This window comes from Fringilla coelebs (genome assembly GCF_963513975.1).
Source record: "Fringilla coelebs genome assembly, chromosome: 6".
NCBI lineage: Eukaryota > Metazoa > Chordata > Aves > Passeriformes > Fringillidae > Fringilla > Fringilla coelebs.
Window position 1 is genome coordinate 21,032,384 of NC_140034.1, and position 18,655 is coordinate 21,051,038.

The 18,655-nt window shown below is 39.0% G+C and overlaps 1 protein-coding gene across 9 annotated transcripts in view; it reads right to left on the reverse strand.

The window, feature by feature from the left end:
- Window positions 1–18,655, reverse strand: part of NRXN3 (neurexin 3) — a gene marked incomplete at both ends in the record, with an annotated part of 894,988 nt that overhangs the window by 207,154 nt on the left and 669,179 nt on the right. The window lies entirely within an intron of this gene.

Here is an 18,655-nt window from a genome sequence, read left to right on the forward strand (position 1 = left end):
CCAGTTTAAATCATTACTCTTATCAGTCCAGTTTTTGTTGCACTCTCAAGTTGTTCAGAACAGAAATTACATTGTCTCCACTGATCACCATTTCAACTCCTGCTCTAAAAAAGCATGACACACAATAAAACACCATTTTTAGTTAACTAGCCTTTGGCTTCATTACTGACAAACAAGAAAGAAAGTTGATACCTTCAGTATCTAAAGGGGGCCTCCAAGACAGCTGGAGAGTGATTTTTTCACAAGGCTGTGTATTGGGGGAAGGGCTTTAAACTGAAAAGGGGTGGTTTAGATTAGATATAAGAAAGAAATTCTTTACTGTGAAGGTGGTGGAGCACTGGAGCAGGTCTCCAAGCAAAGCTGTGGATGTGTCATTCCAGGGAGTGTTCAAGGACAGTTTGGATGGGCTTTGAGCAACTTGGTTTAGTGGAAGGTGTCCCTGGCAGGGGGGTATAACTAGATGATCTTTGAGGTGCCTTCCAACCCAAACCATTCCATGATTCTTTGGAAACAAACATGCCTTTTAATCACTGCTATTTCAACAAACTCCTCCCTTCCTGCCAGAAGGATATCTGATAAAGAGTTACTTACACTGGAAACTGCTGAATTTGAAAACAAATGGAAACAACTCCTGACCCTCATTCTCCCAAATTTTCACAAGCAATTTATTTTTTCTTCCTTTGTTTTGGCTTAGTTTGTTGTTTTGCCATTTCCTTCTCTTTCCCATTGCTTAGATGAAATGCCAACAGCCCATTTCTCACCGCTTCATACAATGGCAACCTCTGCAGAAAAGGCTGTAAAACTTGGCACCAGTAACATGGGGCAGAGGAGGGAAGTGCCATTGCCTGTGGGGATGTGTTAGAGAATGAGGAACTGCTCCTTAGTTACCTGCCCAAAAGCAATTTTCAAGAGGTGCGAGGGAAGCTTGGAAGAAGAAATGAACAAATACAAAGAGCAGTTTAAGGCTCTGTCATTTGCTGGGTGTCATTCACACTCAGAGGACTATTTTATTTAAATAATCTATCATTTTCAATCTGCCTTTCAAACTCTAAGCTATTTTTCAGTTAAAATTAGAGTCTGTCATGATCATAGCATTCAGGGAGCATATCATAGGGGGCATATGTAAGCTGGTATCAGACATTACTACCAAGTGGGTCTGTTTTCTGTGCCTTACCACTAGCTCTTCTCTGGCCTTTAACCACTACCTGCAATAAACCAAAACAGTTTTACAAGTTTCTCTCAAGATCAGTTTGCTGTTTACCTAGGCAGCCTAGTAAAAAGCTTTCCTGAACAAATATATTTGTTTTATCTCACTGAGTTTTTATGTCACAGATTATTCATCTCATCTTCTTGCAATTATTCTACCTTTGAGCCAAATTTTGCAACTGAAAATCTCCTGAAGGCATTCATTCTGTCACCCAAGCCTTTCACAGAAAGGTTTTGATAATACTTACCCCAGAAAACCTTATTCCTGGAGATAGCTGTAAACCCATTTTGTTTCCAACAGCACCCTGGTAGAATCCCCTCTAAGGGCCAGCACAAAAAGGTATAAATCAACTAAACTACAAATCTGTGATTTAAAGGCCTCAAAGGCACAGGCCACCCTGCCCCATAGCACAGGTGGTATACCACAGGATCTGCCATCAGGACAGCCCAATGCTGTTATGATAATTATCTCCTAAACACAAACTGGACACAGCTTCCCTCAGTTGCCTGCAGCTTGCATTACTCCTAAAGCTCTGTAATAAAGGAGAGGAAACTAGGAAGATGTAAGCTACTGGTAGCAGGAGCAACCAGCACACTTCCCTTGAGCCTCACTTAACACTGATGGTAGAAACGAGCATAGAAAGGCTGTTGAGTGGTGTAAATCCAGACAAAACCCTCCAATTTCACTGGAATCACTAGAGGTTCACACTAAGCAAAACTCCAGGACTATGCCTCTAAATAACTATGTGCAGCAGGTTAGACATTTAGATATTTAAAATTCAAAAAAACTGAGTAAGCAACAATGAGCAAAACTGTCAGATTTACATGATAGATACATTTTTCTTGCAGAGCATCTTTGAAAGGTGTTTAAGGTCATCCAAATATTCTCTCAGAGTAATGGAAAAAAGCTGGTTCCTTTGAATTTTTTCAGTAATATTAACATTTGATCAGTGCCATTTGTGAACAGGTAGCAGCCCAATGCCAGGGCATGCTTATCCGTAGAACTGAAGACCATATTCAGCTAATTTCATTAAGAATTTTTCACACTGCACAAAACAGCAGCCAAGCCAGGTCACTCAAAAGCAGGATGACTGCGAGGGTTAATTTAACTTCCAGAAAACTGATCTCTGTTCTACCAATAGAGGATTATGTAAACAGTAGGTTACATGCCTCTTAGAACTTCTATTAGGAGTATCAACTAATCTGTGGATAAAAGATGCAGCCAAATTAGCTGACTTCCAATCCCCAACAGATACCTGTGTACACTACAAGAAAAGTCATAGTCCAGAGATAGACTGCCTTCACCTTGCTGTGCACACAAATCTATTACACATATTTGAGATAAATCATAACTGCTCAAAGTTGCCTAACAGGTGCTCAGCCATTCAACACAAAAATGGACAGCAGAAATTAAGACTGTTAATGACATGTAAAAGCTCTTCAGACATCAATATCGGCTTAGGGACGTTTGAGAGATGCTTGCAAGAAGCATTTTGATTATACAGCTGAAACTACAGGATTCAGCTAGGAAACTGCTTCAGCTTTGGGAAACCATGAGACCTGGTGTGCCTTTAGAACAAGGGCTGGTTCTTGTAGCTTTGAAACGGTTCCCTGAGAAATTACAATGGGGGTTCCAATCTCACCACAGGTTCTGGACATGAGGCTACAGAACTTCCTGCCACATGAAGAAGTTATGGTAACAGGAAGAAAGGAACATTAAGGACATTTATTCTCTGCCCTAATGACTCTGGCAGAAACATTCAGAGTTTTTCTTACCAGGTTTTGGGTGATGCAGAACACAAATAATTAAGTGCCCAGATCTGTAAGTACACAGAAGCAATATACATGTACTAATTATCAAGATGCACATCAATGGCATGACTCATCAGAAATAAATGAAGCTACTCTCAGCAATATATTTTCTTCAAGGAAAGATACTTAAACAGGAAAGCAGAATAAGCTAACACAGGCAGGCGCAAAAACAAAACATGAGATTTCCCCCATCTTGCAATTCCCACAATAAGCATGAGATTCAACCTGTCTCAAAATAAATTATTCTTCTTTCCCTATCACATGCAGAAAGACAGAGAAAAGCTGAGTTGAGGTTAACCCCCTGTTCACTGAAAACAAAGCATCACCATTTCAGATTCTCACAATGAGCTTTGGACACGTGGGAGATGCAGGAATAGATACCAGATATCACCCCACTCAATCTGATTCACTTACCTAAACAAATTACAGAAGGCTCACTTCCTTTAATTAATGGTAATTAAAAACCTCCATCTTTCCCGAGACCATTGCAGGGTTCTGCATTTAAGTCTGGAACTGACAACCTCTCTGCCTCTACAGCCCTCTACCAGCTCAGCTTCCTCTTTTGATCTGCCTTAGGTAGACGGGTGAGACCTGAACAAAGAGTCAGTTCATGACACCTGGCCCCAGAGATCCAGCCTTACCTTCAAGACTTTCTTTTCCCCACCCCTAATTAAACTTGAATTTACACTTACAGATACAGACCATTCTCATTCTTTCTCCATATGCACATGCAGAAACTCATACTATACACATATTCCTGAATAAATACACATATAAATATGTGTACTGGTTTGATGCAAATTTCAAAGGCCATTTGCATGTCAGGTATGGAAATGAGTCCTGAACCTTGCTTTGAAGGTTTTTCATTGCTCTACAGAAGAAATTAGCTCCAAACAGCCCCCAAGAAAATAGGCTGTCGTTGAAGGCTGCTGAAGCACTAGGTTTCACTGGTTAGACATCAGTGGTATGTAGATGTTCATCTGTCCACAAAGGTGTTTCCTCTTCTCTGCCAGACTACTTACCCATTGATAAAACCTGTGAGAACAAGGTGATTTCAGTAGTTTTTGCACATAATTATTTTTAAATTATAAATTACCTAGGCTTCTACCTTTGACCAATGCATTGTGTGCTAGCAGAGCAAAACTCTGTGACTCATATCAATGATCTGATGTTGATTTTACTGGCAATGAAAAGGAAAAAGTAGTACCTCAAGGAACTCTATTTGGTACTGTGCTGATTAATGCAGAAAAATTTGGGGTTATATCATACCTTTTAATCTCTAGGTATTACAAAGTTTTCAACAAAACAGTATAATTGGTGTTTGAAGTGAAATAGCACCTGGGCAAGGGAAAAAAATCAGCAGCTACAATGTACTTGAGAAAAGCTTCCTCAGTCTCAAGGGTAAAAGCAGAGGCTTTCACACAAGTTGTACCAACACATGTTTTGATATTGGTTAAAGCAACCAGATTTATCTGGGTAAGTTAAGTGGCCCTTTATGCTGTCTTTGGTTTCCAAGTAATTGACATTGCAGTGGAGCACCAACAAAGGGAACTAGGAAACATCTTGTCATTAACTTTTTGGTGTGATCAATTATTTTGAAGATCCCAAGTAGGAAGAAACGAGAATAATGTCAAGCAAGAGTCTTTAAGAGAAATAGAGGAGGTATTGGTATTTTTTTAATCAATACAGAAAGCCAGTAAGTGCTCTGATCCCACAGCTGCACACAAATTATCAAATAATTATAATTTGAGACTGGCCTTTGCTTTAGTGCCTAAAGGAAAATAGAACAAAGAGAATTCTACATCCAGCCTTAAAAGCCCACTGAAAAATCCAGGTGGTTACTATAGTGTTTGATTTTGCTTCTGCTGCTGATGACATTTACCTGGACTCCAGCACCTTGACCTGTGAAGCAATCTTTTGGTAAGCAGTTTGCACCATTATGGATAATGCATATATTCTGTATAATGCTAGCTGTACAAAGTTCAATGCATATATAATGATACAAACACCACAAAGCATTAGAGTTATTTATACCTGTGTGATTCATACACAATACCACTAAGATCTGGCTAAGATTCCTTTCGCCCAGTAAAGGCCAGCACTTTCAGAGGCCAGCCTTAACTCTAACCATACATTGTATATGTCATTGTAGGCACCCATGACATATAACTAAATTACAAAACACAGGCAGCCATGAGACTGCTGACATTTAGAACTGTAGGGTTTTCACAAACATCTCCTTGGCTTGGGATATATGGATATATGCAATAAATTCACAGAGTCCAAACTGTGCTTTTTTAAAAAGTCACAAGATGACCTTGATCTTGCTTGACCCTGATAATCTACGTTTTCTTTCAAGATTTTGTATACATCTGTAAACAAAAATGCAGAATAAAAGTTATCAGTTGATGAAATTCATCTGAATTTAAGAGTTCTTATTACAAAACTTTAACAAGCCACTAACTTTTACAGTCTTCAGATAGCTGAGGATACCACACTAAATTCTGCTAGCACTTCATAGCCATCTATAATTCTGCCACAAAGATTATTTTTCTAATTTGTCACTGTGACATGGTCACACATCACAGTGATCCTAGCTCTGCATTGCTTCACAGATTTCCTCTCTCTGCCTAACATACATGGCCTGTCTTTATTTTCACAGCCTAGGCTGTCTAGTTTTTCTCTTATTAAGAGATCATTTCTGATCTTCCAAAGATCTATTGTTTCAGTCTCCACTCAAAGGCAACTTTTTGCCAGTCCTGTACTTCATACTTGGCAGGAGCTCCCAATTAAATATACATGAAGTACCCCAGTACTCCCCTGCAATTTTTAGTTAAAATTCTTAAAAACTCTTGAAATGAGGAGATCACCACCCACACCTGCCTCGTTGTTATTCCTGTCTTATTCCCTTCATCTGCCTATTGTTGTCTTTCCCTAGGTTACTAGTGTAACACTCTTGATAGAATAAAACATACCTTTTTTTTTTTTTACACATAAATTCAGTTACTGAGAAAATACCTGACAGTTCCAAGTTCTGTAGCTCAGTATCTTTTTATCATTTTCTTTCAAACCACGTCTCCAATGTTTTCTTCTGAGTAAAGTAGCAGGTGATAAGAACAGGAAGGTAAGCAAGAAACTACTAGAAACATCAAATAGAAAGGCTCTACACAGCTGTTTCTGAGCTAAACAGAATTTCGCACCACCTGTGATAAGGGATAACTTCAAACTCCTAAATCCTCTTCCACAAAGCCTGCACCCAGCCAGGCTGAGCAGCTGCAGTGTCCTCACAAGTGAAGAGACACATTCAGCACAGATGCCCCTGTTCAACACATAAAACCTGAGAACCCTCACTTTTCTGCAAGTTCAGATTTCCTTCACCCTCCTCCTCTTTTGCAAGTGTGTGTACGTGTAGCCAACCATCCCAGTGAAGAGCAGAGCTGCATCCCCCGCAGGCAGTGAGCTGCTCCTGCAGCTGTTAGCACAATGTCTCCCTTGAGAGTGCTCCAAAGTGCTAACTGCTCACCATAACTTCCACAACACCTCTTCTCACAGGGTTTTTTCCCAATTTCATTTCTGGGTGAACTCTAAGACAAGCAAAAAGAACAAGTATCTTCTTCTACATTTGGATTTTTTGAATCCTCTTGAAGAAATTTCCCCTTTAGGGTTTCTTCTTAGAAATCAAACACATTTGAGAAGTAAGCATCCAAATTTTTACTTATATGTATTTAATACGTACATACAAGTATAAATAAATAAATACATACATAGGTACATACCTACATGCATATATATTTATATATATAAAACCAACCATCTTCAGATTGGCTGGATTCCTTAAAACTGAATGCTTCTGCCCTAAGAAGCTGGGGACTCAGTCAAGAATGTAACAACAGAAACATGCAGGGAAAGAGTCTCTTGCTGTTACCTTTAATTACCCCTCATCACTCATCTATCATACTACATATTCTCAGTATATAAGAAAAGACAATACCTTCCTAAGCATGCAACAACCCAAATCCCAAAGGCTTTAGTACAGGCTTTCAGACCCTCTCTAAGCTAGCAGGGAAAAGGAGGCTAGCTTTGCTTTCTGGCAAAGCTAGCCTCCTTTTGGGAGCCTTTTAGTGGTAGCCTTTTTCAGGCATGCAGCAGGGTGGGTTCAGATAAAGCACTGCAGTCCAGTGCTTAGGGTGCTACTGTTAGATACCACAAGGCTCCTGGACTCCAGATCTGGCTCTAGCAACAACTCCCTGTGTGGCCTTGCTTTACACTTGCATGAGATTCATTTGCTGCATCTGTAAAATAGGTATGATAATAACAGCCTAACTATTTTCCTATTGACCCAGTCAAATTTTGTGAGCATTATTGATTTATCCAATAGGAGCACCTCTTCCAGTGATAAGCACTGTGAAATTGTAGTTTCTAGGTGGACATTCTTGCCCACATTGTATTGACTCCATCTTTCCCAGGATAAGACACTGGCTCCAAAGCTGAACACCATCCCTTTTAATCTTGTATTGAGGGATATTTCTCTTGAGAATGCACCTGTACAAGTCAGAACTACTGCATTCTGCCTTGCCAGTAATGTACTGTAAAAATCTAAGGCAAATCACCCACCCCTTTACCTTATTTTGCCTGTTTTATTTAATAGAAGCATTGCTGTGTTACTGGAAATATCTGCAAAGCTGCTCTTAGGGTCAGCGAGATATTCATTACCTCAAAGAACCCAAACAATGTAGACATACCTAACAGCCTATTCCAGTGCTACAGGGCCTTCTGAAAAAATCAAAAATTATATATGATTGCTTGCAAAGGAAGAAGAACTGCTAGAGACTAGCTCTAGATTAAAGCAACATTGTTTAACAAAGAACAAATATGTGTTGCTAACTGCATATTTGAGGAAAAACTACTCTTTTCTGAGGTCAGAGGGAACAACTCCTTTCTGGCATGAAAAAGAAAAAGAAATACTCTTATCAAGTAATAAATAAAAGGGAAGAGTTTTAGCCCATATAACCATTGAGGCATACCGCTGAAAGAAGAGAGGCTGAAGAAAGACTGTCAAAAGAGATGAGACATTCATTGTAGACAAAAAATACCAGGGATGTAATTCAAACTGCCATCAAGGCAGAAATCAGCAAAACCACCACTATGTGCCTACAGAACAATGTAATGAACACATGGAACTTCCCTTTATTATGGGTATCCCAAGTTCTTCAGAAGGAAATGCATCATTACAGAATTGTCAGCCAAGGGATATGACTAAAGGCATCACTGCAGCAGAACAGACTTACAGTCCTGCTCATCTGTTGGAAGCAGCTCATGCACAGCATGCAGACTTTAATGATGGCTGGAAAGCCCTTCTAGGCTTAAATCTATTTGCTCACTTTGAGATCATAGCATGACTGCCAGCAGTAGCTGCCTTAAAAATAACTCCTGAATGTTTCTTCTATAACTGGCAGTCACACTGTTTATTGGAGAATAAGATGATCACTAAGGCAGGTGGAGATGCCACAAAGAGCATAAAATGACGGGTCATGATTTTTTGAAAATCTGTCACAAAGCTCCTGTCTATATGTCCTGGGTAAAAGCAACACAGCCTCAAAGCACCAGAGAAATAGATATCTTCAAGATTGAATGCAGAAAGGAAGAACATGAGATTCTATCATATATCATCACCAGGGCTGGTTCCAGAAATAGCATGGATATACTCTTTTGGGGGTGTAAAGGGAATTTTTTGTGTTTCTTTTTTTTTTTTTTTTTTTGAGAGGTTGCTGGGAGTGAGTTAGTTCCCAGACAGCTTTGCTGTAAACTTCAGCTGAAAGATGGCAAGTCCATTTCACGGTATTGTTATAACCAACTACAGACTCAAATCTGCCTGCAAATCATGTGAATTCAGATGCTACCTCCCATTAAATTTTTTGTTACCAGAAGATTTTTATAGCAAAAAACCAATCAGGAAACAAAGGTGGCATGATGCTAGTAACAGTAGGAAAAAAAAATCCATTACTTTAAAGGTGTGGTGTTTAGCATCTGCCACTTCTTTGGTGATAATTCTCCATGCATTGGAGGTATTGCTCATTAAAAGCTCTACCAATTACTGTAAATTTCTCTTTTCAGATCTGCATAGAAATGCATAATGATACCATGGAGGGTTTGTTCAAGCTTTCTTTCTTTTTTTCCTTCATCTGCTCTCTCTTCAAAATACAGATGATCTTTTTTCACTTTGCTTACAGTTACTCTTACTCCCCTGACTGCTTCATTCTTCTCACACCTCTAGTACCCAATGGGCTATTTTGCATGAACTCCTCTAAAGAAATTCACAATCAGAAAGCCCACTTGCAGGATTTTGAAACTACAAGTTAGAATCGAAGGCAGGGATTTGGAGCACTTTATATAAAAGCATTTTTTTCTTCTACTGAAATTATAACTTTCACCCTATCTGAAGGCCCAGATGTCACTCCCTACCTTCCCCAAACATCCTGAACATACACACACTTACTCCTCAAAAGCATTTGCATAACAGCCTCAGCTGGGATTGACATGTTCTTCTTTATTAAATAACTAAGTCCATTGATCTCAGGTGAATGATGTACTAGGGGATGCATATGCTTAAGTCTTTTTGAAACACGTTTAGGTGGAAGAATGATTTCCTTTTAGTTCCTTGCAGATCGTATCTGCACTACCAAAAATCCATCAGAGTTACCAATAGAAATTGCATCTTGGATTTTGAATGCCCAGTTCAGTTGTCCTCACAGCATATGACACAATGGAAACACACTGGAGCTGACATAAGACCACAGTAAGAAACTACACCTTCCTATCCATAAAATAACTCAAGTAAATCAACAGCTCTAAGTGTCTTTATCATTAACTCCTTTATGAAGAATTGAAAATATATTTTCCCCCCAATTGTTTGCAATTATGCTCAAAGAGATGATGCTTTGAATGAAAGGTCGAAGTACTGAATGGAAGCAATACATATATATAACATGAAATGGTCTGGTTACACTACAGTTAGACTTCACACTTGTAAGCAGTATTACAATGTCCATAGTGCTTTCCCCACAGGGGAAAAAAGGTCAGGAAAAAACCTTCACACGATCCAATTTTACCTACTGACATAATAGGATAGATTTCTCAAACACAGTTGAGTTATTCTTTACCTAAACCATTTTGTGTCCTCCTACATAAACCATCAATCTTGGAAGCTTCTATGTTGCATGTATGCATGCAACCAAGCCAACACAGGCAAGTTAAAACACTGTGTTTTGAGGGCAAACTCAAATATTGAATTAAAAAAAAATACACTGAATTGTAGCATTCAGTGCAAAGTGGTCCAAATTCTGCTAAGGGCATCTATAATAGGACCATTAAAGTTATGTGGTAACGTGATACATATGGTTTTACAGACAATTATGCCACCCCAGTGAACTCCAATCAAAGTTAGTCATTGTTTCTTGGCTGAGGTGCTTGCTTGTGGCCTATTCACTAATTCTATTTATGTACTTCTAACAGGGATTTCTGGTACACTTCCAAATAGCTTTATTCATTTATTAACAATGTGAACTGGGATATGCAGATATTTTTCTCTGTAGTCCCCTGGAGATCAAGGGGCACAAACTTGCATAAAGCAAGAGCCAACAAATGAAGTGAGTAAATTAAAATTGTAAGAGGAGAAAAACAAATTCAACCAATTTCCAGATATTGAAATTATTGTTATTGAGAAGAATAATTACTCAACCTCAAGGAATAACTGAGCAGCATTTGTTTCAAAAGTATTCAACCAGCTTCAGGCCATGTGAGAGCACAGAGCTGTGAGAGGCTCCTTCAACTACTCATTGCCACTTCCCTGCCCTTTTGTACCAGTACTAATTAGCAACATAAAGAAATATCCCCTGCATTTTTGTCATCATGCTGTTCAGGTTGCCTGACTTTTTTTGATAGCACAATCCAGTGTTTGACATATGCTTCTGCAAGATCATATTATCTAAAACAATATTACCAAGCAACCTCTGAATGAGGACTACATTAATGAGGTCCACTCAAAGCCCGAGTGAGGGGTAAGTTGAATAACAGATACTTCTACTACATTAAAACCATTACAGAGCAGGCTTCTTCCTAATATAGGTGCTTGACATTTCCCATTAAAATAACTCCTTTCAAACTATTACCATTGCAAAAATGAAAATGTTTACACTGAAGTCACCAGTACTATCTGTCTGCCTTAAGTTGTTTGCTACATGAAGTTTAAGCCTCAAAAGAGTATCTGTCTCTTAATACCATTCCTCTTTGGAGTCAGGAAGAGCCCCCAAAACTTCCCAAACCACAACATTTTCATACTTAAAAAAAAAACATTTGTGAGAAACTGATCCAATAATTTCTCTCAATTCACTTCAAGTGATTGCTCACAACATTAACAAGCTTGGGAGGCTTTATTGAGCGAGGTGACATCTTTTAGCAGACTAATAGACAGTCCAGCTAGGAAAATGAGGTTTTAGGGAAATATAAGCTCTTTCTTCATGTCCCAAAGGGAGAAAAATGTTACTTTACTCCAGCTTTCAGAAGAAAACCCCATTTCCCCAAAAGCTTCCAGACATTCATCTGCTAGGTAGTTAAATAAAAGTTATTGCCAACATACAAATCTCGCTTTGATCTTTAGTACATTATACCTACAACAAGAACTATATTATTCCCACCAATTACTATGTTGTGTTCAAGTAGCAAAAGGAAGTGCAGTTACAATTAATATTCTAGTCCTGTTGTGACCTGGAGATCTTCCATGGCAGAATCTCAGCTTTTTGAGTCATTTGCTTGTTTTAGTCAAAGCCAAGGAAGTACTACACACACAAGAGAAGAGTATTTGCATGGTCAGATACTTAAAGTAGGTAAACAGAATTGTTTTACTATTCATTTTTACTTGCCAGCTAGAGGCCCCAGGTTATGATTTGCAGAAATACTGAGAATTCAAGTTAAAAAATACTGAGCATGCAGAAATACTGAGCATTTAACTTTAACTTAAAACAATGGGAACTCTGTGTGAAAATATGTAATACCACCTGGTGCTAACAAAAATTCTCAAAACAGTTTATCAATGTACAATTTATTAAGGAGAATAAATTTGTCCCAAACCCATGGAAACTCTTGACTTTAAGACTTCTGTTCCTTAATAATGACCTTCCAATATATCTATGTGCCTTGGTGGTGACAGCAGAGGTGGAGATACACTGTCAGCAGCTGAAGGCTTGACTCACTTGAGCACTGATGAGCTTATAACCTTCTAACATCTGTACATAATAATACTAAAGTATTACTGTTGTGGTTTAACCCCAGCAAGCAATCGAGTACTATGCAGATGCTCCCTCACTTTTAGCCACCCCACCTCAGTGGGATAGGGAAGAGAACTGGAAAACAGCAAAATCTGTGGGTTCAAATAAGAACAGTTTCAGAACTGAAATAAGGCAAAATATAAAAAAATATTGTAACTGTAACAAAATGAGAGATAAAAAGAGAGAGAAATAAACCCCCCAAAATGACTAGAGATGCACAATACCACTGCTCACCACCCAGTGAATGATGCCCAGCCTGACCCTAGCAGGGATTGTCACCCCAGTTTAAATACTGAGTGTGAGTTTCTGTGCTATGGAACACTCCTTCAGGATTCCTGGTCAGCTGCCCTGGCTGTGCTCCCTTCTTGCTTGTTGTGCACCTCCCCTCTGGCAGAGCATGAGACACTGAAAAGTCCCTGACCTAAGGTAAGAACTGCACAGCAACTAAAACATCAGTGAATTATCAATGCTATTGCTACACTGAACCCAAAACACAGCACTCTACCAGGTTCGACCTAGAAAATTAACTTTATCCAATCAAAATACAAGACAATCAATCTACAATGTCTTATTAATAATTTACAAGCAAGAGGAGACCTTGCTCCAAACATTTGATAGTCCCCACAAAGAGGAAAAACTAGCCTACCACAACAGATAGTAGCATTGCATCAATGTGCAAAAAGGGTGGGTCTCAACAGTGTTCTGTAGTCTCAAAGAATGACCTTGCCTCATGCTCCCCAGTCAATAATGATGGCAACAGCACAGCAGGTATGAGCCCAAACCCTAATGCTGAATCAATAATCACTGTGCTGGGTCATGGCCCCACACCAATCTGAGACGGTTTCACATTATGATGTTGCAACAACTTGTATGATATTGCAAGGTGGTACCATGCCATGATGCTGCATGAACATATACAGATACTCGCCTGCGACAGCAAATGAGTAGAGAGAGATGCTAAATTTTGAAATGACCATCAGGGAATCATCATGCATGACATCATTGATAACGGTTGCTGACTTGTATGTCACAAGGTCACTTAAATTTCTCTTTACAGTATAAATTCAGGTAAGCGTGAGTCCTAAGTAGGTAAAGTTTTGCCAAAACTAGCAAAGGCACCCCTTTACCCAACAGTCCTTCCACATTTTCACTCCAGCCTGAATGGACAGCAGGTACTTTGTTCTTGCACACTTTTTATCTGCTCAGCCATTTGACTGAATATGATTGACCTCACTACAACCCGTGCAGAGTAACAAGATTCAAAAGGAAACTACTGTGACAGGGAAATGGCCCAATTATGCTGAGACCAGCTTTTTCTCTGGCAAAAAAAGATTCAAAGCATAACACATCAAGACACAGAAGGAAGCAGGAACCCAGTGATTGCTGTCAAAGGAGGAGAACAAAGGGGTGGCAATTATTTTAATAATTTTCCAAGAGGTGGCAATATTGTTTCTCATTATTGCAGAGAGAAGCAGAAATGTCAATAGTTTCAACCAGCCTTTCTTTCTGAATGGTGCCTGAATCAGCTCTTCATTTAGACTACTGAAGCATCAACTATTTCCCATTAAACTATACTTGGGTCAGTCTGCTTTGGTCACACTCAGCTTAGATTGAATTTGAGAGTGATAATTACAGTGAATTCACATCATTTTCCTGGGGTGAATTTGTTTCAGTTTCTTGAGACTATTTCCTCATGCATGTTTCCTTATATGTCCCCTTTATTGTTGCATTGTTTTCTTCTATTTCCTTATTATTGTTACAGTGCTGACAGTTGTTGAAGTATTTTTTCCTGAAACCCATTCAATGAAGTTTTATCTTTTAAAAAACCCAGACATTTATTTATAACCATATTATAAAATATAACAACAAGGACTGCTTTTAAACAAATATAAAAATAGCCCAGTAAGAGTAAACAAAAGATGGCACAGCAATTACTGGTTTTTTTGGTCCTCATTTTCAATGGCGCCTAGTAAGCAACAACCCAAGCTGACCTTGTACTACTCTACCTCTACTCTGTGTGTGCCTGGCACTGGGCAGGAACAAGAATCACTCTCTAAAAGCTTGCAGGTTGAAAATTACACAGAAAGTAGTCATGTAAATTTTGAGAATAGTCCACAGAAGAACAAAATGTAACAGTGAGGCAGAATGCAACTCTGTGCATACTCTGCACAGGGCTGGACACAGCAGCTTCACCGAGAGGTTTGTGCACAAGGTAAGCATTCCAGCACCTCTCATGGCACATACAAGGCTCTTCCACAAAGGATTCCAGGATGAATAAATATTCTCCTTTCCATCATTTACCCACCTGCTGTAACAGTACGGGTGGACTGATCCAAAAAGCAGTTATAATAGAAGAGTATGTAATGAAGTTGGAGTGTAACAGTGAATTTTAAACAGAACTTGTCTCACTCCCCCAGCAGCATGTGTAACCTGTTCTGGGGTTCCAGCCCATCACTTCATATTTCATTTTGACAGTTCGGTGTAGCCCACCTTGAGTGCTTGACCTGAAAATGTAGGCATGTTTCAGATGAAACAGAAGGTTAATTAGAAAAGCTGAAGCCATTAATGAAGGCTATCAATTATTAATCAGTTGGTCCACTATTCTCTTTCCCCATATTCAGAAGTATTTATAAGCCAGTGCTTTAGGGCTGATGACTTCTCTTAGCAACTGTATCACTCTGGTTATATGATTAGACCCCACAAGCAAAGGAGGAAAACATGAAACACATTTTCAGACAAAAGACTTCTAAGGAGAAATTCAAAGTGATCAAAGACAGAGGACAAAACTACTTCACACCTCCAGAAGCTTCCTGACCACTGCACTGCAGTGGACTCTGGCCTTGCATCTGAGTCACTGAGTGTTGCTGGTAATGAAGCACTGAACCATGAGACACAGAAGATTTTAATGTAGGTTTGCATTTTCATAAAGAAAAAAATCACAGCAACAGCTGTTTTGAAGTAAATAAATCAGTCAAATAATATATGCGTCCTATGTTATAAAGAACCTACCAGGAGTTTGCAACAGACAGATAATTTTGAATACTCATAGACAATGTTGAAAGATATCAGAATATTAGCAGGGGAAAGTATCTTCAGAAAATGAGAGCAGAGTTTCTATTAATTGTCCTCACATACATGAAATTTATTTCCCTTGTAAAATAAATCTATCAATGAAGAAAAATGTTTAATTAAGAAATGTTAATAGAAACATGCCTTTTCAACAATTTATATTAAGATTTTATTGCCACGTTAAAGATGAAAGCTACTCAGTTGTGAAATCATCACTTATATGAAGTGCTAAAATCATCATCATTGGTTAACTGTGGAGTAAGGGAAAAAGACTTAGGAAATGCAACACAATCAGTCTTTGGAGGAAATTATGACTACCTTGGTCTTTTTCTTCTCTGGGATTCTTCATTACTGCTAGATGCAGGGTATTTTTCCATTGCCATTTTTCAAAACTTAAATATGCTTTTCTTGTGTTATGGTTTGGATCATCATAGATCAATTTTAACTTCTAACTTGAATGATTGTAAGTTTCATATGTAATATCACATATTGCCACTTCACAACAAATCAGTATAAAAAATTATCATGAACTGGCAAAATGACATCATATTCCTCCCCTCTAAGGTCACTAAAAATAACTTCAACCTACATAAAAAATCCAAACTCTATTGAATGTGCATTATTATGCCTTCTGCCTCAGAAAATTTTCTATTCCTTTTTGCATCAGAGATCCACAGAACAAAATTTAGTAATACTTAATGTTAAGCTTTAATACTTAAAGTTCAGCTTTTATCCTCAGGAGAAAACTCACCCTCAGGTAATTCCACTGCTTGATTGTTCAGTGAAGACAGATCATTTTCCAAGGCACAAGTTTACAGAAATTTTACAGAAGATACCCCACCATTGTACTAATCTTATGTCTCTTTTTATCTTACCTTCCACTTTGAATAAATTATTGCTTGCAAATACTTCCCTGCTGACCTTTGTCCCTCTTCTTCACATAAAGATTCAGGAAGTCCTGGACCATTTTAGACATTAACTTGCAAGTTCTTAGTGGGTCTTAGAGAAATGTCCATTCCATCCTTCTTAATGGACCATCACTGTTGCCTCACTCACATATTTTGAAGACTATACTCCCTTCATCTATACTGAATCATACTTTTCCTCAGTTTGGCAACCCTTCAACAAGCTTCCAAAGCCTGAAGGAATCCCCCAGCACTCCAAATGTGGGGGCAGAAACTGACAATAAGTTGGCACACACACAGACTGAAAGGATCTGCTTCTTCATGTTGGTCTTTACAAGTTTAGATACTTCTATCAGTCAAACAGAGAGGACATAAGTAACAGAGAAATTCAACAAAACTACCAGGGTTTTTAGTAAGACACTACCATTACAAACCTTCAGATCTAATACTGATCTCAGTGAAAATTCTCAAAAGAATAGTCTGTTTCTATCTAAAATAATCAAAGCACTTTAAAAAAAATAAGACAACTGAGTTGTTTATATTAGCACAATAAAGCACCCTTTTACCTTCAAGCAGTAGTGCTTTTATACTTTGAAAATTAATTCCAGATCCTGTAAGGGTGCTATTTTCTTTGAAACTTCTAAATGAATATAGTTAAATTCCACGGCTTCTTCCAAATTTTCTACAATCTATGAGTCAGTACTTATAGCACATTTCCAAGCACACCATCCATACTCTGCTATGAGCTCTGACATGGGAAGGGAGGCAGGAGGCACAAATCATAAGAAGCAGCACAAACCTGGACAGCATGAGAAGCAGTGAGGACACCCTGAAGCCTAAATTCACCATCTTTAGGCAGACACCTTCACCTATCTTGACTTTTTCGATTCAAAGCACTCTTTAGGGTCAAATGTTGCTATTCCATATGAAGCGGATTCAGGTTTACCGACAAAAGAATTGAAGAAATTTTAGTCTCCCATTAGCCCAAAACTGGCCCCCTAATGCTTTGTAGTGGCAGTGGCTCAGACCTGCTGGCAGCCAAATTCTCACCCAGCTGCTTGCTCACTTTCCTTCCTAGTTTGTTCTCCCTTCTGCTGAAGACTAGGAACAAGAAGGCTCATGGTTTAAGATAAACGCAGGGAAATCACTTTCTAACTGCTGCTGGGGACAAAACAGATGCAGCTGAGGGAAATTAATTTACTACTAGTTAATGTACATTTATTTATTTACTGGTTGGGTTAGCAGGAAACAAAAAGACCAAATTAACACAGTAGGAAAACACCTCTCCACCTCCTTTCCCAGGCTTGACTTGACTCCTTCAATGCAGATTCCAGTCTCCTGCCTTTGTTATTACTTCAAGCTACACACAGACCCCTCAGTGAGGCAACAAAAATGCATGGGGTGGGTTACTGTCAGGACACAGCAGTTCTCTCTGCTGCTACTTCTTTTTTACACTTCGCTCTACTTCAGAGTGGACTCTCCACAGGCCATTCATTTTTTTTGGAATATCCATCTGTTCCAGCACGGGGTCTTCCACAGGCTACAGCAGATAATCTGCTGTGCCACAGAGCACCTCCTCTCTCACCTTGGTATCACCTCTGATCTTTATCTCCCTCTCCTGAATGTGCTCCCACAGGTGACTCTGGCTTGGCTGACAGGCTCAGCTGTGTCCTGCAATGGGTCCAGTTTGAAGCCAATGAATCTGGCATGGGGAATACCTTGGTCTTATCCCACAGAAGCCACCCTGCAGCTTCCACCTTGCCCAATACAAGGTTTTACATATGTGATATAATAATTCAGATAGGCGCAAAACATCTTCTCTTGTTCCTTCCAGCAGCATTTTAAAAAGGCACATTCATATCTGTGGATACACCAAATTTGAAGCAGATTTACTTTTGCAGGTATCTGCCCACTTATGCTATAATTTTTAGATGTCCCTATCATCTCTGTACCTAATTTATACACCTGAGGTAGTGCAGTTTGGTTGTGATGTGGACCACAGGCTCTTTAGTCCAGGCAAGACAAACCAAAAGTCCCAAACTATGGAGGAAGTAACTTTTTTTGTTCTCATTTTAAGCAAGTGACAAGAGCAGCTTTCTCCCTTCTACTCTTCCATTTGTCAAAAATATACTTCAAGTAAACACAGTGAATGTCACTAACCTTCCCACCTGACAAAAGACAGAATGCAACAATCTCACCTGAGAGCACAGCCCTGCAGATGAACTCAGTCTGCCCCATATTTGCCTGGTTTCAGGAACTTATCACCTACTCCAATAGGCAAGAAGCACAAAAGAATAGTTCTAGTTGTACTTGAGTAAAAAAAAACCGAAACACATCAAG